This window comes from Bufo bufo, chromosome 4, assembly GCF_905171765.1.
Source record: "Bufo bufo chromosome 4, aBufBuf1.1, whole genome shotgun sequence".
Lineage (NCBI taxonomy): Eukaryota > Metazoa > Chordata > Amphibia > Anura > Bufonidae > Bufo > Bufo bufo.
In genome coordinates this window covers 444,246,891-444,262,901 of record NC_053392.1, presented here as the reverse complement: position 1 = coordinate 444,262,901, position 16,011 = coordinate 444,246,891, and positions in this window count along the sequence as shown.

Sequence of the window (16,011 nt, the reverse complement as noted above, 5' to 3'; positions counted from 1 at the left end):
AGCACAGGTCTGCACAGGTTACACTGTACTTCTAGCATGAACATATATAAAACAGATTTTCTACCTACGTCTAGCCACAACAAAATTGACAAATGCACGCAAGTTTTAGCAACCGTGCTACTTACAAGTAACAATCCATATCCATAGCCTAAAATGACAAAGCTTACCAATTGTATGATTCACAATGCTATTACTGAAGATAAAAGCAAAAGTGTTTCATCACCTCATTTGGGCTTATCTATAATTTTACTTGTACTCAGGTTCAAAACTTGCATTAACAGGGCATTCACACGACTAGGTACGTAGCTATATGGGAAACAGCTGCTTTGGGGCCCGAACTCACAAGGGGCCCCCTCAGGAGGAGGACTAAAAGATTTTATTGTCAGGGCTCCTTCCACAGTATTATACAATGACAATATATACAGTGTCACCCGAACTTTGGGGCACTAATATGGCTCTAAAAAAGTCATAGAAAGGGCTAGAGGGCTGCAAAAGCAAGCAAAATAGGAATACGAGCAGGACAATTGCCCTGCAAACAAATGTGGATAGAGAAATTAATTAAAATAACCTAGAATAAAAAAAAAGGTAAAAAATTATGATCTTGAACTAGGAGGCAGAGGTCAAAGTGGAATAGGAGGTTGAGGAGGCGGTGGACGTGGCAGTGTAGGTGGAAGCGGTGGAGGAGGAGGTAGCTAACACTATTTTTGTAAAAAAAAATAGTTTTTATAAATTTGGGAGGACTCCAAAACATTGGGAAATATAAAAAAGAAAACAAAGAGAAAGTGCGCTGGAGTATAACAATGGCTGGGTGCGGACAGTATACTAGTCCATTCTGCACAAGGTACAGACAAGTCCTGTGGGATCCATGCCTGGTTCATTTTAATGAATGTAAGCTTGTCCACATTGGCTGTGGACAGATGGCTGGCAATGCTGAACACACGTTCGGAAAATACACTGGCTGCAGGCGAGCAGCAGCAGGGTGAGAACGGCGAAAGCGCGCACAGACGGACCGCACTTTCTACAGCAGCTCTGACATATCGGGGTAATTTTTCAGGAATCTCTGCACCACCAATTTCAGCACATGCGCCAGGCAAGGGATGTGCGTAAAACTGGCTAGGCCCAGAGCTGCTACGAGATTTCGCCATGCCAGGGAAATCCTTGGAGCTGGCTTTGGTGTGCTCAGTCCCTGGGTACGGTGGGAAGTAGCAGGCCTACTGGCTAGGGGTTGGCCACTCTGCTTTTGCACTACTGTGTGACCACCACCTCTTCCTCCGAACTGCACACGTCACTCGCATGACCTTGATTCCATGTGGGGTCTAGGACCTCATCATCCTCCACATCATCTTCCACCCACTCTTCACCCCTGCCCTCCTTGCCAGTCTGCACACTGCAGAAAGCCGCCGCAGTTGGCACCTGTGTTTCGTCATCATCAGAGATGTGCTGCGGTGGTCCTCCTATGTCCACATCCTGAAACATAAGTGGTTGGGCATCAGTGCACTCAATCTCTTCCACTTCTGGAGCAGGTCTATGTGGACAGCCCTCGGAAACCCTGCCAGCAGAGTCATCAAAAAAGCATAAGAGACTGCTGCATGACTTGGGGGTCAGACTGCTTGGCTGATTGGCAAGGGGGTGAGGTGAAAGACAGATGCCCATGGGCTGCAGGTGCCAATTCTGCGCTTTCAGCAAGGGATCGGGTGGGGGGATCTGGAGGCACTGTCAGCTACCCAATTTATTACTTCTTCTACTTGTTCTGGCCTCACTATTCGTACACCAGTATTCGGGCCTACAAAATAATGCTGAAAGTTCTGTCGCCTACGTGCACCTGAGGAAGGTGTTTCGTTTGGGCGTGTAGCTGGCACAGATCGACCACGTCCTCTCCCTGCAACAGGATCTCCACCAACCCCAGCAGCACCACGACCAGGGCCACATCCCTTATTTGATGCTCTCCTCATTCTTTGAGATCACCCACTGAACTAACAGACAGATTAACTATATTATTTTCCCTGTCACGTATGCAGTGCAGGTGTACTTCACGCAATAAATGGGTATTTGATGTTCACCTAACAGATGGATTAACTATTATATTTCTGTATCAGGGGTACAATGTTGCATTGCACCCACACAAAAAATTGCTGTAGGTCACCCACAGAATTAACAGCCAGATTTATAATTAGCTTTCTGTATCAGGGGTGCAAAGATGGTGCCACAAAATATCGCACTAACACTGTCCCTCACTTCAGCTGCCTGCTTTCTGTCCCTTCACTACTGAGAGCTGACAGGCGTTGCCATTAGTAGGGCACACAGCTTAAAAGCTTGTTGATTGGCTGCCCTACAGCCTTTCAACAAGCTTTATTAAATGCCCGAACACTAAACTCGAATCTGAACTTTCTGGCAAAGTTAGGGTCCGGGTACCAAAAATTGTAAAGTTCGGTACGGACACGAACGTTACAGTTCGGGTTCGCTCAACACTATACATAACCATAAGTGGTTTGTGCTCCACAAACTACGGATCTGCAAAACACTTATGGGCCTGGGCCCCTGATGTTTTGTCCCAGGCCCCGAATGTCCTGCCTGCCTGCTAGATACAACTGTATTGCCATTCACAGGACAGCAATACAATTGAATCTAATGCGGTGGAAGAGCTGAAGGACCTATGGTGACATCACAGGTCATGTGACCAGTGCAAGAGAGGGAGGCAGTGAAGAAGGGGAAGAAGCTGAGGTGATGTCTGCTACATCAGGAGAGGAAAGTGAAGGGAAAGGCAGAGCAATGCTGGAAGTTGTGGTTATTTAACTGGGACTGTATGTTAGGGCTGAAGAGAGGGATGTTATTTAAATGGAACTAAAAAGCAAACAGTACCCCTGGCGCTCGCTTAAGCTTCTGCTTACCTACTTGGCTGCTGGTGTCTCAGCAGCACCGCACGAACCACTGCCAAACGGTACACTGTACTTATCAATAGATATGACACCGCGCTCTTCCCAGCCTCTGCCAACCCACTATCACACACTGAAGGTGTCACCGACACACTTGCCAATAGATAACACAGACTAATATTGATTACCTGTTCCTTGGCGCTTCCTCTGTGTCTATTCCTTCTTCTAATGTATGAGCAGACGTGGTGCTGGATGTCAGGCTAGGATAACTAAATTACGGTTCACGCCCCGGCCGGTGGCGTGATGCCGAGTGTATACTTCGTACCTCGCACAGATAGTGACGTCACTATACAGACTACGGTGAGTAGTGGGTACCAAAATCCCTATCTACGCGTTTCGGACAGTACGCTGTCCTTCGTCAGAAGAGTAATCCGGCGATGCTGCTTGGTACCTAATATTTATACACTCCTCTCTATAATTCTAACCCTTTCCCTCCTCTGCTCTTTGTCTTTTGGTTCTAGACTTCTGGGTGCACACTCCCCACAGATCCCTGCCTTATTCAAATGCAAACAGCTCAATCTCAGTTTAAACCTCCAGGTGTCAATATATCCATATTGAAGATCCATTTAGTCTCTGCTCTTGACATGCTCTTGATTAAATCCCCCCCTCTAGATCCCAATCTAATCAATTCGATCCCACAAAAGGTTGAGCCATCAAATTTTTTCTTGATATTATATATGTGTTCCCCCACTCTTTTCTTTATTTGTCTCTTTGTCTGGCCAATGTATGTCTTGTTACAGGGGCATGTAATTGCATATATTGGCCCCCAGCTATTACAGGTAATAAAATACACAAGAAGAAGGAATAGACACATAGGAAGCGCCAAGGAACAGGTATTCAATATTAGCCTGTATTATCTATTGGCAAGTGTGTCAGTGACACCTTCAGTGTGTGATAGTAAGTTGGCAGAGGCTGGGAAGAGCGCGGTGTCATATCTATTGATAATTACAATTTAAATGGAACTGTGTGTTGGAGGTGGCTGGGGCAGGGTGATGTTATTTACATGGGACTGTATGTTGAAGGCGGCTGTGGTAGGGGATTATGTTATGTACATGAGACTGTATGTTGGAGGGGGCTGGGGCAGGGGGATGTTATTTACATGGGACTATGTTGGAGGCAGCTGTGGGAGGGAGTGATGTTATTTACATGGGACTGTATGTCGGAGGGGGCTGGGGGAGGGAGTGATGTTATTTACATGGGACTGAATGTTACAGGGGTCGGAGGGAGGTAGTGATGGTATTTACATGGGACTGAATGCTCAGGGGGCGATGTTATTTATGTGGGACTGTATGTTGAAGGTGGCTGGTGGGGGGAATGATGTTATTTACATGGGACTGAATGTTGAGGGGCTGATGTTTACATGGGAATGCATGTTGGAGGCGTCTGGGAAGGGGGTGATATTATGTACTTAGGACTGTATGTTGAAGGAGGCTGGGGAGGAGGTGATGTTATTTACATGGGACTGTAATTTGGAGAGGGCTGGAGAGATGGTGTGATGTTATTTATATGGGACTGTATGGTGGAGGGGGGAATATAACAGGGGGCACTGCAAATCCAGGGGACATTATAGGCGTTATTATTACTACGGAGGGCTCTGTAGGAGGGACTTATGGATCCGCCTTATTTCTACTAAGAGTACTATGGGGGTCTTATTGCTACTGAGGGGTCTGTAGAGAGCTTTATTACCACTGGAGGAACAATAGGGGGCCTTATTTGTAGTGGGGGCTCTGTGAAGGTATTATTAATACTGGAGGGCTCTTCTACTAATGGGGGCACTCTTGGAAAGCATTATCACGTTTGGGGGCACTGTAGGGGGGAGTATTACTATGGGGGCACTAATTTTTCTTCAGGATAGTATCTGGGGGTATTGGGGGGGCACAGCGAGCAGCAGGATAACACTTTTGGGACTCCAGGTTTGCTAGTATAGCTTATATGTGTATACAGCTAAACCTGCTAATAACCTTAATACAGTTCCTATGTTTATGTGTTAAAGACAAAAGCGTAGTTATTTACTGTGACATCATGTTTTGGATGTCATATAACTGTTATATATTTTGTGTTCACAGAAGCAGAAAAAGATAATATGCCTTTAAGATTCATTTTGTAATAAAAGTTAAGCTCAGTGACACAGCAGAAACAACAGAAAGTATAGTGGTAATCTGTTGTTGCTGGGCAGAAGTCTAGACCAATCACAGCCAGCTTCTCACAAAGCAAGAGTTTCACCAATCACAGCCAGCCTCACAGACAGCCTGTCTGGGAATTCCCCCAGAGACATTATTCACCAGAGACAGGAGCTGAAGAGACATTCACTCCACTGAGATCTGAGTTTTATGAGAACAAGAGGCCAATATAGGTATTTAAAACAAGTTATACAATGTTCATATTTCTAGTATTGTGTTTAGAACTGCATACTGAACTAGATATATGTGTGTTTACTTACAGTTCCACCAATTGCAAACTACAAAGTTCACATACAAATTCAAATTCCATATTGCAATCAAACTACAATTGCAACCATACCAGATCATACTCAACCAATCTGCAAATAGTCACTGCTAACTGCATACTGCAAGTTAACTATTAGTTAGACCTCAGATATACCTCTCAGAGAGATCATAAATCTAGATCTTAAATAACTTAAAGTGAAAGTACAGATACTCAAGAGAGAAGTATATCCACCATTTTATGTTAAATGAGAAGATTGAACAGTTGAACCACCATCTTAATCATACCGCCATTTTCTGATATCTTTTTAACACGTGTTATGTACATGGACTATCTGCTGTGGAGGCGGCAGTGTTATATATAAAGAGAAGTTTAAGTTAATTAAGAAGTTATTTGAAGCATTTGGTGTGCTCTTTAAGCCTACTGTTTCCATAGAACAGCGCTAAAGGAATTACAGAGTAATAGACAGTCTGGGTAGACTAAAAGTCAGAGATATCAAAATTCTTCAAATGCCACAGCGCAAAAGGCACTTCATAGTGCTGCGCCTGCCACAGAGGCATTTGAGAAAAGTTGTACGGACCGAATGAAGAATCCATATAGGCAAGGGGGGCAATTTCCCCCGGGCCCCAAGTCCTTAACTAACTATATTTTCATGGCAGCAAGTGGGGACAGCGGCAGCAGGACAGTCACACATGGAGATGAGCGCTTCCATTGTGGAAGCGCTCATCTCCATAGTCATCTGTATCGCCATCCTCAGGACAGCGATACAGATGGCTGTGCTGGGGGGCAGGGGAGGGAGAGGAGTGTCCCTTTCCTGTTTCTCTGATAGGCTGCCGGGACTAGGCAGGCAGCCTATCAGAGGCCAGTACAGGCGGTAAGTTTAAGTGTTTTTTTTATTTTTATATGTGTACAATACTGGCGGCTACTGGCACATGATGGTGGAAAAGGGCTCTGGCTACTGGCACATGATGGGGGGCCTCTGGCTACTGGCACATGGGGCTCTGGATACTGGCACATAATGGGGGGGCCTCTGGCTACTGGCTGTCACGGGTGAAGTTTCAGATAGCTGGAACTTATAAATAAATGACTGACTGGCTTGATCCCAAACTAAGGAGCATATAGGTGAGACCTTTAAAACTCTAAGAGCTCTCCCTGACTGCTATGCACATGCAAGGGTCTCAATGGTAGACGATTGCATGCCCACGTACCTAAGACTGTGTGACATCTGAAAACCCTATAATAGTGAGGGGACACGACCACTGGCTCTCTGCACTTAATACGGAGGGAGTCAGGGTCACCTAGAATCAAGCCAGCAAGGAAACACAATAAAGGAAAAGACTTATCTGAGCAAACAGCAGCAGCAGCCTCCAGCAGTGAACACTTCATCCAGGAACTAGTATAAACCGCAAAGTGAGGCAGTATGGGAGGGAATATAAAGGAAGACGATTTGTCTAAATAAGTGACACCTGGCAGAAGGAAAGGAGATGACAAAGTGAAACCAAAACAAAGAACATCATACAAGAGGTAGAGAAGAACGTCTGTCAGACCTTCTCACAGAACTGGCGGTGACAGTACCCCTCCCTCTACGGGTGGACTCCGGACACTCAGAGCCCGCCTTCTCAGGATGAGACCTATGGAAAGCCCTGATGAGACGAGTGGCCTTAATGTCCGCCACTGAGACCCACATCCTCTCCTCAGGACCATAACCCTCCTAATGAACGAGATACTGAAGAGAACCTCGGATAATGCGAGAATCCACAATCATAGAGACCTGAAATTCAAGATTACCATCAACAAAAATCGGAGGAGAAGGCAAAAAGGAGGGTACAGTGGGTTGGACATAAGGTTTTGATATGGACCTGTGAAAAACATTATGGATCTTCCAAGTCTGAGGAAGATCAAGATGGAAGGCAACGGGATTGATGACGGACAAGATCTTGTAAGGCCCAATAAACTTAGGACCCAACTTCCAGGAGGGAACCTTCAGTTTGATATTCTTTGTAGACAACCACACCAGATTGTCATGACCGGCGTACGCAAAGGGAGGGAAATGGGAAGGCCCTGTCCAAGGGAGAGGGAAAGGTGGTGACCCCTGACTCACCTTGAGGCTGGCACCTGACTGCCCTGACGTCCCTAGACGGGTTCCTCACCCGTACGCCAATCACGTGCCTAAACCCTGGCTTTCCCTAAGATGAGCAGGGCGGTGGGATCACTAGTCCGCACCACTGACACTAAAGGAAAACACCAAGGAGAGGACAGACAATACAGACAAAACATAAAATCCCAGGTGGACGAAAACAGCAGACAACATAAGTCCAACAGGGTTTCGGAGGGTAACGTTCTGGAACAACAACCAGGGAACACAGCTACACAGCTCCAGTGGGTCAGTATAGAAGTCCAGGAAGGGAGCTCTATATCTGGCAACCAGAGGAGAGGGGAATATAAGGAGGGTGGGATTGCTGGACAAGAAACAGCTGAGGAGAAGGAGCTACGGATCCCTGAGTGAGCCAAAAAGGGCTGCAAGGCAAACCCAGAAAGCTACCATTAAGAATCAGCCCTATCTTTATACATAGAGCGCGCAGCCACCCACTGCGACTTCCTGACCCCGGGTATAATGGAGTCAGGCGTGGCTCTTGACACCCTCGTGACAGTACCCCCCTCTCTACGAGGGGCCTCCGGACACTCAGGACTAGGTCTCTCAGGATGAGAGGCATCAAAAGCCCGAACTAACCTGTCGGCGTTTACCTCAGACGCTGGAACCCACATTCTTTCCTCGGGACCGTAACCCCTCCAACGCACCAGATATTGAAGAGAGCGGCGGACCCGACGAGAATCAACAATTTTGGATATTTGAAACTCTAGATTACCATCCACAACAACAGGAGGGGGCGGCAGCAGTGACGGTTCTAGAGGTGGAACAACAAGACGTTATGGATTTTAAAAGTCTGAGGTAGCTCCAGGCGAAAAGCCACGGGGTTAATGATGGCTACTATTTTGTAAGGGCCAATAAACCTAGGACCCAGTTTCCAAGAGGGAACCTTTAATTTAATATTCCAAGTAGACAACCACACATAGTCATTCACTCCTAGGTCCGGACCTGGCGACCGTCTCTTATCAGCCATGCATTTATATTTACCTCCCATATTTTTCAAGTTAGCTTGCACCTTCTGCCATACAGATGAAAGAGATGACGAAAACCGTTCCTCTTCAGGAACCCCAGAAGACCCCCCCTCTTTGAAAGTACAGAATTGGGGATGAAAACCATATGCACCAAGAAATGGTGACTTGCCAGTGGATTCCTGACGGCGATTATTTATGGCAAACTCGGCTAACGGTAAATATGATGACCACACCTCCTGGTTCTTAGACACAAAACACCTTAGATATGTCTCAAGGTTTTGGTTGGTACGCTCAGTCTGTCCATTCGACTGAGGATGGAAAGCCGAGGAAAAAGACAAGTGTACCCCCAAACGGGAACAAAAATCTTTCCAAAATTTAGAAATAAACTGGGTTCCCCGATCCGAAACAACATCGGAAGGGACCCCGTGAAGCTTCACGATTTCACTGATGAATACCTGAGCAAGAGTCTTAGCATTAGGTAGTGCGGGTAACGCAATGAAGTGTACCATTTTACTAAACCTGTCTACTACTACCAAGATAACTGTTTTACCCACAGACAAAGGTAAGTCAGTGATAAAATCCATTGACAGATGTGTCCATGGCCTATTAGGAATGACAAGTGGCAATAAAGACCCTGCAGGACGTGTATGAGAGACTTTCGCGCGTGCACAAGTAGACACAAAATCCATTACATCCTGACGCAACCTTGGCCACCAAAAACGACGAGACAATAGCTCCAAGGTTGCTTTACTACCCGGGTGCCCAGCATGTGCCGAATTATGATGTTCCTTTAATAATTTGAGACGCAGGTTTAACGGTACAAACAATTTCTCTGAGGGACAAGAGACCGGGGTGTCCCCCTGGGCCTCTAACACCTTCCCCTCCAGAACAGAGTGTACAGCAGAGACAACCACTCCTCTTTGTAGAATGGGTACCGGATCACTCACATTACCCCCTCCAGGGAAACTACGAGATAATGCATCCGCCTTAGTATTTTTTGCCCCAGGACGATAGGTAATAAAAAAGTTAAACCTGGTAAAAAAATAGCGACCACCTAGCTTGTCTAGGGGTGAGACGCTTAGCTAATTCGAGATACAGAAGGTTTTTGTGGTCTGTAATCACCGTGACGGGTGGACTGCCCCCTCTAAAAAGTGACGCCATTCTTCAAACGCTAGTTTAATAGCCAATAGTTCCCTATTGCCAATATCATAGTTCTTCTCCGCTGCAGATAGTTTTTTAGAAAAGAAAGCACAAGGACGCCATTTTCAAGGAGACGGACCCTGAGACAGTACAGCCCCCACTCCCACCTCTGACGCATCTACTTCAACAATAAAAGGCTGGGAGACATCAGGTTGGATTAGTAGGTGCCGAGGTAAACCTCTCTTTTAGAGAGGAGAAAGCAATTTTAGCGGCGTCAGACCATTTAGAAAAATCAGTCCCCTTCCTAGTCATGTCAGTAAGGGGTTTGACAATCACCGAATAATTTTTAATAATATTTCTATAGAAATTTGCGAAGCCCAAAAACCGTTGCAGTGCTTTGAGGTTCTCAGGAAGATCCCAATCTAAAATTGCCTGGACCTTCCCAGGATCCATACGGAAACCTGAAGCAGATAATAAATAACCTAGGAACTGTATTTCCTGAACGGCGAAGACACACTTTTCAATTTTCGCATATAATTTATTCGTCCGTAGGACCTGCAGTACCTGTCTGACATGCACCTCATGTGTTTTCAGATCAGACGAATAAATTAAAATATCATCTAGGTATATCACCACAAACCTGCCGATAAGATGATTAAAAATGTCATTAACGAAATGTTGGAAGACAGCAGGAGCATTGGTCAGACCGAAAGGCATGACTAGATTTTCATAATGCCCCTCAGGGGTGTTTAAAGCTGTCTTCCACTCATCCCCTTCCTTGATACGAATCAGATTGTAGGCCCCCCTAAGATCAAGTATGGAGAACCACCTAGCACCCGCAATCTGATTGAACAGATCAGGAATGAGAGGAAGAGGGTATGGGTCTCGGATGGTTATCCGGTTTAGTTCACGGAAATCTAGGCAAGGACGCAGGCCCCCATCTTTCTTTTTAACGAAGAAAAACCCTGCAGCCACGGGTGAAGAAGAGGGTCTGATGTGTCCCTTAGCCAAGCTCTCGGAGATATAATCTTTCATGGCTTGTCTCTCGGGACCCGAAAGATTATATAACCATGGTAATTATATAACCTGGTAATTTTGCACCGGGAATCAGGTTAACCGGGCAATCATAAGGATGATGAGGTGGTAACTTCTGGCAACCCTTTTCAGAAAAAACGTCCTCAAAGTCCGAGACAAATGTAGGTAGAGTAGCTATGGAAGCAACTAAGCAATTGCTATTTAAGCAATTTTCTCTGCAGTGCTCACTCCACTCCAATATCTCCCTGGCCTGCCAATCCACCACTGGATTGTGCTCTACCAACCAGGGAAGACCCAATACCACAGGAGTGGGAAGCCCCTCCAGAACATAACATGAAAGACACTCGTTATGGTGGTCCCCTACCCGAAGGTGTAAGTTATGGACAATGTGAGTGAGGTTTCTCTGAGACAGAGGAGCAGAATCAATAGCGAATATGGGAATAGGTCTCTGTAGCGTACAGAGAGACAAACCCATAGTGCGGGCAAAATGGGCATCTATCAAATTTACCCCTGCTCCACTGTCTAGAAAGAAAGAAATAGTCTCCTTCTTAACACCAGAGACAACAGCTGCTGGCAACACAAATTGAGATGTACGAATGGAGGAAACGTATACCCCCCGGCTGACATCCCCCACATAGCCTGGGGTTAGTAGTTCCGATGGTCTTTTGTTTTTTAGAAAGGAAGGACAGACATTAATGAAATGACCCCTCCCCCCACAGAAAAAACAAACCCCCTGTCTACGGCGAGCCTTAGGAGGACGGACCTGACGAGTAGTTCCTCCTAGCTGCATAGGCTCTTCTAGGTCCGTACAGACTAACTGCTGCTTCGGAGGGGTTACCAATTGCTCAGGATTTTTCAATCTGTCCCTAAGACGTCTATCTATTCTGATAGAAAGGGACATAACAGCATCAAGGGAAAAGGGGGTCTCATACAGCGCAAGCGCATTCTTAACCCTTTTGGATAACCCAGAGCAGAACTGACTCCTGAGAGCCGGGTTGTTCCACTGGGTATCCGTAGCCCACCTACGAAACTCTGAGCAATACTCCTCTGCTGGCCGCTCTCCCTGTCTGAGTCTCCGTAATTTCGACTCAGCCAGGTCGACTCGGTCAGGATCATCATATATGAGACCCAAGGCCCCAAAAAACTCATCCACTGACCGGAGAGCCTGGGAATCAGTGGGTAAAGAGAACGCCCAGGATTGCGGGTCCCCCTGAAGCAGGGAAGTAACAATCCCCACCCGCTGTTCCTCATTACCAGAGGAGTGTGGGCGCAGCTTAAAATATAACTTACAGGCCTCACGGAACGTCACAAATTTGTCCCTTCCCCCAGAAAATCTGTCAGGAAGAACAACCTTGGGTTCCGCAGAAACCTGGTTACCTATAGCAACCGCTGGGCTTGCGGTCTGCTGCAATTGCTGCTGTTGCTGGAGGACTGACGCCTTCAATCCTGTCACCTCCATAGACAGGCCTTGAAGTTGTCTTGTCAAAGCAGCAATAGGATCCATGGATTCTAGATAGGCAGAAAGAAAAAGTAATTTTTTTTTTTTTTCTACCTACACAAACATAAGGGCCAGATATAGTGTCATGACCGGCGTACGCAAAGGGAGGGAAATGGGAAGGCCCTGTCCAAGGGAGAGGGAAAGGTGATGACCCCTGACTCACCTTGAGGCTGGCACCTGACTGCCCTGACGTCCCTAGACGGGTTCCTCACCCGTACGCCGATCACGTGCCTAAACCCTGGCTTTCCCTAAGATGAGCCCTACGTAGTGAACAGGGCGGTGGGATCACTAGTCCGCACCACTGACACTAAAGAAAAACACCAAGGAGAGGACAGACAATACAGACAAAACATAAAATCCCAGGTGGACGACAACAGCAGACAACATAAGTCCAACAGGGATCCGGAGGGTAACGTTCTGGAACAACAACCAGGGAACACAGCTACACAGCTCCAGTGGGTCAGTATAGAAGTCCAGGCAGGAAGCTCTATATCTGGCAACCAGAGAAGTGGGAGAGGGGAATATAAAGAGGTTGGGATTGCTGGACAAGAAACAGCTGAGGAGAAGGAGCTACGGATCCCTGAGTGAGCCAAAAAGGGTTGCAAGGCAAACCCAGAAAGCTACCATTAAGAATCAGCCCTATCTTTATACATAGAGCGCGCAGCCACCCGCTGCGACTTCCTGACCCTGGGTATAACGGAGTCAGGCGTGGCTCTTGACACCCTCGTGACACAGATCACCACATTCAGGTCCGGACCAGGCACCAGTCTCTTATCCGCCACACGCTTATATCTCTCACTCATCCTCTTCAGATTACCCTGAATCTTTTGCCAAATAAATGACAAAGACAAGGAAAATCTCTCTTCATCAGGTAAACCAGAAGACCCCTCTCCAGAGAATGTCCCAAACTGCGGATGAAACCCATATGCACCAAAAAATGGTGACTTATCAGAGGACTCCTGGCGACGGTTATCAGGGACAAAAAAGAATACCAATCCTCCTGATTCTCCGCCACAAAACAGCGCAGATATGTCTCCAGATTCTGATTATTGACCATTCGACTGCGGGTGAAAAGCAGAAGAGAACGACAACCGAACCCCCAAGCAAGAACAGAAGGCCTTCCAGAATCTGGAAACAAATTGCGTGCCCCTATCAGAAACGATGTCTGAAGGAATGCAATGTAATTTAACCGCCTCACGTCCGCCCATAGGATATAAACGTCCTATGGGTGGACGTCTATTTCTGACAGCACGTTTTAAAACGTCCTGTCAGAAATAGCAGCTGCACGCTAATCGTGCAGCTGCTGATCGGGTTGCCCGCTGTCAGTGACAGCAGGGCAACCCTAAGACAAGGCAGGGACAGTGCCCAGGTGTCCCTGCCTTCACGATCGCTGCAGACACAGCGCTCACCGAGCGCTGTGTCTGCAGAGCAGGAAGCGCTGTGCGCTTCCTGTTCCGGCCCGGCGGTCATGTGACCTCCGTGACCGGAGTGTGCAGGGGCTGTGTGAGGTCTCTCAGAGACCTCGATCAGCCCTGCTGTGAGGCTGTACAGCGCAGGATTGCTGCTGTACAGCCTCTATAGGGGTGCATTTGTCCTGTAACTGGGGCTACTATGTCAGCCCCAGTTACAGGAGAAATCAACAGTGTAAAAAAAAAAAAAAAGTGAAGCAAATGTCCCCCAGAGGTCTTGTATGACCTTATGGGGGACGAAAAGTGTAAAATAAAATAAAAATAAAATAAAGGGTTGAAAAAATAAAATAAAAAAAAGTTTCACATGTAAAAAAAAAAAAAAAAAATCCCAAGTAAGGAATAAAAAAAAAAATTTAAAATAGAAAAAATAAAATAAAATAGACATATTTAGTATTGCCGCGTCCGTAAAAACCAGCTCTATAAAAATATCACATGACCTAACCCCTCGGGTGAACACCGTAAAAAAAAAAAAAAAAAAAACTGTGTCAAAACAAGCAATTTTTGTCACCTTGCATCACAAAAGGTGACACCAAGTGATCAAAAACGCGTATGTCCCACAAAATGGTACCAATAAAACCGTCACCTCATCCCGCAAAAAATGAGCCCCTACATAAGAAAATCTCTCAAAAAATAAAAAAACTATAGCTCTCAGAACATGGACACATTAAAACATAATTTTTTTGTTTCAAAAATGCTATTATTGTGTAAAACTTTAATAAATGAGAAAAAGTATACATATTAGGTATCGCCACGTCCGTAACAATCTGCTCTATAAAAATGTCACTTGACTGAACCCCTCAGGTGAACGCTGTAAAAATAAATAAATAGAAACTGTGCTAAAACAACCAATTTTTTGGTCACCTTGCCCCATAAAGTGTTATAATGAATGATCAAAAAATCATATGTACCCAAAAATAGTACTAATAAAACTGGCACCTTATCCCCTAGTTTCCAAAATGGGGTCACTTCTTGGGAGTTTCTACTGTAAGGGTGCATCAGGGGGCTTCAAATGGGACATGGTATCTAAAAACCATGTGGAGTTCCTTTCCTTCTGTGCCCTGCCGTGTGCCCATACAGCAGTTTACGACCACATGTGGGGTGTTTCTGTAAACCGCAGAATCTGGGTAATAAATATTGAGTTTTGTTTGGCTGTTAACCATCGATGTGTTAAAGAAAAAAATTGATTAAAATGGAAAATCTGCCAAAAAAGTGAAATTTAAAAATTTGATCTCTATTTTCCTTTAATTCTTGTGGAACGCCTAAAGGGTTAACAAAGTTTGTAAAATCGGTTTTGAATACCTTGAGGGGTGTAGTTTCTACAATGGGGTCATTTATGGGGGTATCCACTATGTAGGCCCCACAAAGTGACTTCAGACCTGAACTGGTCCTTATAAAGTGGGTTTTGGCAATTTTCTTAAAAATTTGAAGAATTGCTTCTAAACTTCTAAGCCTTCTAACGTCCTAAAAAAATAAAATGACATTTCCAAAATGATGCCAACATAAAGTAGACATATGGGGAATGTTAAATAATAAATATTTTATGAGGTATCACTTTCTGTTTTAAAAGCAGAGAAATTGAAATTTAGAAAATTGCAAATTTTTCAAATTTTTGGGTAAATTTGGGATTTTTTCATAAATAAAGGTGAAATATTTTGACTCAAATTTATGACTATCATGAAGTACAATGTGTCACGAGAAAACAATCTCTGAATGACTTGGATAAATAAAGGCGTTCCAAAGTTATTACCACATAAAGTGAGATATGTCAGTTTTGCAAAATTTGGCCTGGTCAGGAAGGGGGCAAAGGGCCCAGATGGGAAGTGGTTAACAATGTGATTAACAAACGCTTGCGCTAGCGTCTTAGCATTGGGTAACCCAGGAAAGGGAATGAAATGCGCACTACCACCAGAATCACAGTCTTCCCCGAAGAACTAGGCAGGTCCGTAATGAAGTCCATGGACATATGCGTCCAAGGACGGGAAGAAATGGGTAACAGGAGGAGAGAACCCGTGAATGAGGGACCTTGGCACGAGCGCAGGTCTCGCAGCCTGCCACAAAACCTTCAACCGTCTTACGAAGAGCCGGCCACCAGAATCTCCGAGCAATGAGATCCACTGTGGCTCTACTCCCCGGGTGCCCAGCAAGGACAGTATCGTGGTGCTCCTTAAAAACCTTGTGTCGTAAAGCGAGAGGCACAAACAACCTCCCAGGAGGACAAAGATCGGGAGCCTCTGCCTGGGCTGCCTGAACCTCTGCCTCCAAATCAGGATACGACCGCCCCATCAGCCAAAATGGGACCCGGGTCTTCAAGTTCCCCCCTCCCATAAAACAACGTGACAGGGCATCCGCCTTCACATTTTTAACCCCAGGG